This window comes from Cupressus sempervirens, chromosome 1 (genome assembly GCF_028749045.1).
Source record: "Cupressus sempervirens isolate cs-2001-9-10 chromosome 1, ASM2874904v1, whole genome shotgun sequence".
Lineage (NCBI taxonomy): Eukaryota > Viridiplantae > Streptophyta > Pinopsida > Cupressales > Cupressaceae > Cupressus > Cupressus sempervirens.
In genome coordinates this window covers 289,949,086-289,957,781 of record NC_143118.1, presented here as the reverse complement: position 1 = coordinate 289,957,781, position 8,696 = coordinate 289,949,086, and positions in this window count along the sequence as shown.

The window sequence follows — 8,696 nt, the reverse complement described above, 5'->3', positions numbered from 1 at the left end:
GAGTGTTATAGTTAGGAGCTATTGAAATTCACATGCAACATCATCTGTCTTATTGTAAAAATAACACTTGAAACTTTGATCATCTAAAAAATATGGGTAGGTAGTCTGTATATTTTGATGTTTCATATTTACTTCAAAAGAGTGCACGTTTTTTCATATTCAATGCAAGTTGTTGCATATTTACTAGGTTTGTTGGGACTATTTTTCTCATTTTCCACCTAAACTCTCCAAAACAAGAAAAGAAATTTATTGGTTTGGATACCCATTTAGACTTACTATAACATATCAAAAAATCATATACCCTTCTTTTGGATCAATTGTATAGAATAGACATATCGACATTTTTTTGGGCCTAATTTGGACACTTTTAGAAAACAAGTACCCTCCAAACTTACTAAAAAAGACTTAAAACCTTGTACAGTATCATAAATTTTTCCCAATCCAAATATATTCCAATTATTTTGAACCCAACAACTCTCTATGTATGCATTCTACAAAACCCTCAGCAAATAAGGCCTAAAACTAAGGCCTCTTGGAAAATTGACCAAAACTCAATTCTAGAACTTCTCCTTTGGTATTCACCATATATTTAACATTTTTTTTTTTTTTTGAGCTCAAAACATACCATTGCTAAGGCCAACCACTAGCTGCTACACCCATGACATCATTTCAATGCATTTTCATCATACACCTTGTTAATACACTATGTTGATCTCCTTGTTTATTCAAGTCTCCTACGCTTTTCGTATTACAATATAATATAATAAATATTATAGGATAATTCCACAAGTTACAAATGTGCACATAAAGTGGGACAGCCCTAAAACATCAAAACACTCTCAAAAGAGTGTTTTTCTTAACATTGTTAAGAACAACTAGATATATAATGATGAAAAAAAGATTGAAAAGTATCATAAACCAATATCAAAAGAATGAAAATGACATGATACATGTGTCACATGGTGAACTAAATGAGGATTTGATAAGATATTAAAATAACAAGTTCTTGAATGCAAAAGAGGCTTGTTTTATTCACTTGTTCATTTGAACATAATATACAATTTGAGTTTTTATCCTCCAAACTCCGCCATACTTATTCTTGGACATGAACATAGAGTATATAAACTTTTTACACCCCACAAAAATGAATACAACTACCCAACAACAATTTTTCTTAACAAAGACTCTTAAATCCTATGTATGCTAACTAGCCATCGCATTTTAAATTCAAATTTTATATTTTCCCTCCTTTTCTATTTTAACTCTTTCTAATGACCTACAAGGATTTAAATTTCCTTGATTATTATAAATATCATTAAACATACCTATTTTATGACTCCCATTCCATTATTTCTTACATTTCATACTTTGGGACCCATTGATCCTTATAGGGCTATTTGCCTTATTATGACAACATTGAACACATAAACTCTTTATGAATCCTTTTTATATTTGATCGGCACTAATGGCCCAAATTACATTGATTTGAAACCTTTTGGGTCCTTATTTCCTTCATATTCTTTAGGTCATCCAAGTGACCCCCTGGTAACCTTCCATGTCCAAGGTGCTCCTGCACCATACTCCCCAAGTTTGAAAACTTTAAAAGCCCTCTTGGAGAAACCTGCAAGAAAATTATGTTAGAGAAAATTTTAGGCCTCATTTTCACTTTAGGCTTGAATATATATTCAAGATTGGCCTTGATTATAAATGCTTTCTTCTCTGCCTTTGTATCCCTCATCATCACTTTAGGTTTACTCTTTGTAGGCAATGCATTTGCACCCTATAGTTTTCTGCACCTTAGTAACTATTCCATCATGTTCATTATAACAAGGATTTCTCCCCAAATATGCAATCTAAATCCTCTCATAACACAAAGGAATTGTTATCTTTTCTCAACAACATCATACCACCATTTAGGAGTCTTTTCAAGACTCACCCTTTCAACATTAGTCTCTTAATTATGAGACCACATCAACTACAAACCGATCCTCATATTTATGTCACTCCTTTTGTCATTCCAAGTCACCCTCATCATTCACCTTTAAGGATTCTTCATGATTAGCCTCTTCTTCCCTCATTGCCTCAAAAACCTTACTTGACTCTCTCCTATTTGTCACAAGCCTCTTAACAAATTATCTTACTTTCTTTTTACTAACATCCAACCACCAACTAGTTGTGATCCACTACAACCTTGCATCTACTTCTTCTTCTCTTTTTAACCTCTTCCTCTTTTCTTCTTCACATAGGGAATAATTCCTATCCTACCTTGATATGTGGTCCACTATGTCCCTTTTAAAATTTATTATCTCCTCTTGTTTTTATTTTTCCTTTTGTCTTCTTATTTCTTCTTGTTCTTGATTTTTCTTTCCTCCAAATAAAAGCTCTTTCAAATCCTTGTATGAATCTACCATCTCTCTCTCTTAGGCTTTTTCAATATTATGTTTTCTTCTATTTATGATTACAACTAGCACATGCTAGACCATTTTCTTTCTCTAATACCACTGGATACAGAGCCCTCCAGTATACCTTTCAGGAACAATAATTCAAGTTAGGGGATTTGCAAAAGGATGGTACTCCCTCAAGGACTTAGGATCAACTCAAAGGATTTAGAAAAGAACCCTATATTTTTAAGAAGCTACGACAAAATAAAATTAGTGCACTTTTATACAAAGACTTGGGGTGTCACGATAACTTGTTCAAATAGATTCTTCAAAACCCTTATATTGGTAGAGTGTTCCTAATGCACCAATTGCCTTCAAATGGTCAAATCAAGAAATCAAACACCCCTAATTGTTATAATTCATTGGATATATTTATTTAACTCAAAATTATAGGAATAAACTAGTTCCAAATCCCCACAAATAGATTTTATTCATAAACCCACTTTGAGCCCTTTACTGGGCCTAATTCACCAACTAGGTCTATTGGGACTGTTTTTCTCATTTTTCACCCAAATTCTCCAAAAAACTAGACAAATAAATTATTTTTTTGGATGCTATTTGGATTTAATATAACATATTTAAAATTTATATACCCTTCCTTTATATAAATTATATGGAATAGGCAGATTGACACTATTTTAGGGTTAGTTTAGTCATTTTTATAAAGCAAGTACCCTCCAAACTTTCAACCAACACTTAAAAATGTGTACACTATCATTAATTATTTCCAAACAAAGGATTTTCCAATTATTTCGAACCCATCATTTCTCTATGTATGCATTCTACAAAACCCTCACCAAATAAGGCTTAAAGCTAAGGCCTCTTGGAAACTTGACCAAAACTCCATTCCAGAACTTCTCCTTTTGGATTCACCACAAATTTAATATATAATAATGTTTTCTAAACTCAAAATATACCCTTTTTAAGGAAAATCACTGGCTGCTACACCTATGACATCATTTTAATGCATTTTCATCATACACCCTCTTCATCCACTATGTTGATCTCCTAGTTTCTTCATGTCCCCAAAAATTTTCCTATTAGGATATAATATAATAAATATATCTCATCCAAAAAGTTACATAGGCCCACATAAAGTGGGATGGCCCTAGAACATTAAAAAAACTCTCAAAAAAAAGTGTTTTCCTTAACATTGTTCAGAACATAAGGATATATTCTAATGAAAAGTAGATTGAAAAGTGTCTTAAACTATTATCAAAATAATTAAAATGATATATATCCAACTGTTACATGGTTAACTCAATAAGACTTTGATCAAAATTTTAAAGAACAAGTTCTTGAATGCAAAAGAGGCTTGTTTTATTCACTTTTTCATTTGGACAGAATATACAATCTGACTTTTTATCCTCCAAACTCTACCATGCTTCTCCTTGGATGTGTACATATAATATTTTAACTTATTCCACCCTCAAAAACTAACCAAAACTACCTAACTAACCTTCTCCTTAACATAGACTTAATCCTATGTATGGCTAACTAGCCATTGCATTTTAAATCCAAAATTTATTACTCTAGCTTAAATACTAAACCCACAAGCCCCAAAATTAGCCCTTTGGGCATTGTCTTGCCTATGATATGGAAATTATTATCAATTTTGCATTCACATTGTATTTTATTACTCTTGTCATATTTATTAAAATTTGTTATTCTGATGGATAGGTATTGAAGATCTTGCATGGGCGATAAAGCTTGTTTGGATAGGACTTGGAGACTTTTGAAAAGGCCATAAAGGAATTCAGAGTCTTTTGTAAAGAATTTGAAGTCAACAAAGCCCTCTGCAAAAAATTCATAGGTAATTTGAAACCCAAAATATGCATATTTCATTCTAATTAAGTTAATGACAAATAAGTGTAAGATATATCTTAGGACAAATCACAATGTCATCTTCTTTTTATTATGCTCTCTACTAAAAGTGAGTACTTTGAACAAAAAATTTGCATCTCTATTTTGAGATTTATGTGTCTTTTCTCTAAAATAGAAACTAAATTAATATTGGCTCCTTTGTATTATTTATTCTTCAAATCCAAAAACACCAATTGTAGACTTCTATACTATCATGTTTAATGTTTAATGGCACCTTAGCTCCTCACCATGATTCATTGCTGCTTACTCACCCATGTGATGTGATAAGGAGTTTCATGTGGTTTTTTTTGCAATCCTAACTTCTCAACCATTTTACAAGATACCAGGGCGTCATATGAACCTAAATCAACTATCATCTGACCAACCTTGCCTTTACTTTTACACCTACTTCTAAATATGGTTGATCTTCTTATTGATTTTTCCCATCTTACGATTAGGAAATCTACTTACATCATCATAACACTGACATCGGTTTTGTAATTATGAATAAAACTATATATATGACAATCATTTTCCATTTATTTTTTATTTTGGAGAGTTGTGTGAAAGAGGTGGAGATCTTTGAACGAGGGTGGAGAGATGATGCAGGGAACTCCCCTTAATACCATAAACTCATAACAAAAACATAGAAATATTAGAAAATGCGAGAACAAAATATGGACTTCTTATTTGCACCGCAAATGCGAAGTTACAGAATTCATAAGTACAATATGCTAACCCACATGGGCACTTTCATTAGAACAATCTACAAGACAAGTTGCTAACTATCACCCAAAGTTGTCTTAGAAAATGTTCGAGCCTTTCTTAAATAGGCAATTATATGCTGCTCAGGAAGGTTCCAGATACTCAAACTTAATACCTAGGGCCGATAGACCCTAACAATACACATAGAGTTTGCCAAATACATCTTTGACAAATTATTTTAGAAATTTTGGTAGCCCAACTTTTGAAGGCCATAACTCACAAACCATTGCTCTGATTGGCTATTATAACCACTTTTTAGAAATGTTGGTTCCTAATCTACAAGCTCGAAATGGTGCTAGCACCCTCTTCCATCGAGTTTTTGGACCTCATCTAAGCACTATAAGGCCTCCAACGGTGAACCAAAATATTTTTCAGCAAATTTTTCCACCAAAAATATGCAATAACTTCTCTTATAATTATGCTTGAGCAATGAGATTTTTATGGTAGGCTTACAACTTTAAAATGAACCTTCCTATTGAAAATGAGGACATTCTAAGCTCATATGAAAAACTTGCTAAAAATAGCAAGTTCCCATAAATAGTAACCACCCTATCTACTAGTCCTTATTCAAATAGAAAAGACTGAAATACAAATATTTTTGGGTGATGCAAGATTGCTCTTACACCTAGGATGCTCTTGCATCAAGAGATGTGAACATTGTCATGGTCCTTATGATGTTGCATTTGGTTGTTATACCCTCATAATCTTTGCATTTCATTGATGTGCCCTTGATCTACAATTTTATTTTCATGTCATACCCTTGCTTTGTGATTTCATTGTCATGTTGTGCCCTTGTGATCTATGTGCCCTTGCTCTGCAATTTTATTCAAGGGTGAGAAGAGGTACATATGTAAATGTTTTTTCTTTTCCTTGTAAACATTTATATCTTTATATTTACTTCTAAAGATGTATCTCTTTATATATTCAAAGAGATCTTTTTCAAGTTGCTTATTACATATGTGATCCAGCTGCATACATATTCTAGAATCCAAATGATAAAACAATAAAACTCACTCAACCTGTGCTAAGTGACTTACCTCAAGATCCTACACAAAAATAATGTAGACCATAAGAAATAGGTGGAGTTCGCAAGAAGTTTACAAAAACATATCTTAGTAGATATTCTTAGAAAGAAACAAGCCATAACCCAGTTAAATTGATCTAGTTGCTAATTAGTTGGGCTTATTACAAATTCCTGTAGAACTATCATCAGATTAGGTACAATAAAATGAACAATAAACTTTACCAAAAATGATCCAATTTCATACATATTCTAGAATCCAAATAATAAAACAATAAAACTCACTCAACCTGAGTTAAGTGACTTACCTCAAGATCCTGCACAAAAATAATGTGAACCATGAAAAATGAGTAGAGTTCGCAAGAAATTTTACAAAAACGTATCATAGCCAATACTTTTAGAAATAAATAGTCATAACATAGTTAAATTGGTCTAGTTGTTGATCAGCTAGGTTGATTACAAATTCCTAGAGAATTGTAGTTGGATTAGGTACAATAAAATGAACAATCAACTTTACCAAAAATGGTCTAGCTACATACATATTCTAGAATCCAAATAATAAAACAATAAAACTCACTCAACCCGTGCTAAGTGACTTACCTCAAGATCCTGCACAAAAACAATGTAGACCCAAAAAAAATTGGTAGAATTCGCAAGAAATTTTGTAAAAACATACCATAGCATATTTTTAAAAAGAAACAAGCCATAACCCAGTTAGATTGGTCTAGTTGTTGATTATCTGGGTTGATTACAAATTCCTATAGAACTGTCATCAGATTAGGTACAATAAAATGAACAATTAACTTTTACCAAAAATGATCCAGCTACATACATATTCCATAACATTGGCCTCCACATCATTTTACTTATTATACAATAACATCATAGGGATGGTGAATTTTTCAAATAGATGTAGAGAGTGCATTGTTGCATAGAAATATTCATGAGGAGATCTATATGGATGAACTATAGGGATTTTTTTAGAAATTATATGTTTCTTGTAGTATGAAACATTCATTATATGGCCTCAAGCAAGTCTATGGGTCTTGGTAGGAGAAGATGAACTCTTTTTCTCTCTCTTCTAGTTCCACTCATTGTCATTCCAATCCCATAGTTTACACTCAATAGCAAGAGGGAAACAACAAGAGGGATATAATGTTATCTTGGTATTATATGTAGATGACTTAGTCCTTACAAATAGATCTCACTCTATGATTCAAAGTGTTCAGTGAACATTGATGGAGATTTTTTACATGAGAGATCTTGGGCGTCTACACTATTTCCTTGGCATTGAGGTTGCTCAATATTTTCATGTGATTTTTATTTGTCAACAAAAGTGACATTCTTTTAAAGGTTTGGCATGCTTGATTTGAAGCCTATTGTCACACTCTTTCAACTGGGTATTATTTTGAATACTAATAGCACTTCTTTATTAGTTGATATTTCGTTTGACAATCTTTTATACCTAACATGTACTTGTCCCAATATTTCTTTTATGGTTGACCTTTACATGCTCATTTTTCTCATGATCCACATGAGTCAGTGGCACACTATCAAATGCATTTTGAAGTACATATTATTCATCAAGTGACTCTTGCATTATTGGCTTCAAAGATTTAGATTGGATCTATGATTCTGATGATTGGAAGTTTACTTCTAGCTTTATTTTATTTATTTATCTTGGTTTAGGCCTTATTATATTTTTTTGCAAGAACTAATCTCTAATTGCATCATCTACAAAGGCTAAGTACAAATCAACAATTCTTAATACTCAAAAGGTTTTATGGCTTAATTAGTTAATGATATAGTTTCTCTTTCCTCCTAATGGTCTCATTATTCTTTTGTGTGATAATTAGAGTGCTATTCACATTTTGTGCAATCTAGTGGAGAATCGGAGGATTAAGTGTATTAAAATCCACATGTTCATTATATTTAACAATTAATTCAAGATGATATTCTCCACTTGGAGTACACATTGATAGAGGAACAAGTTGTAAGCATTTTTGTAAAGCCTTTGGCATCTCCATGCTATCTTTAGTTGTGTTTGATTATTTTAATGAAGGAATTTTTCTTTGAGGGGTCCTCTTGAGGCCTCCCTTTATTTTACATTTCATATAGTTATATCTCTCACTTTTAAAGAGGGTTTTTTTACCATGTGGTTTTGTTCCTTTTTCTTCACTTTGAGAGGCTTTCATTGTGCAAGGGTACTTAATAAGGTATTTTTTTGCTACGACCTATTCATGCATTTCATGCTTAGAGAGTTTACATTATTGCATTAACTAATTACCTACATGTTCAAGAATACCATCATAGACATTTTTATACATAATCAAGAACATGTTTGTACATTCATGCTCTAACTTAAGTTCACTTAATCAAGCCTAGATTTATAATATTCTAGCCTAGTTGAGCTCTAGTTTATACATTGTGCATATCATGCACTTCTAACTTGCTTATCTATCTCTATTATACTATAAATTTATCTCTTCATTGTAATTCATACTGCATATTATGACTTTTTTTAGGAATATGACTCCCTATTTGAATATTTTTCCCTCTATTTTTTGCTGATATTTTATGTACCAGGATCTTGCTTTGTGCATACT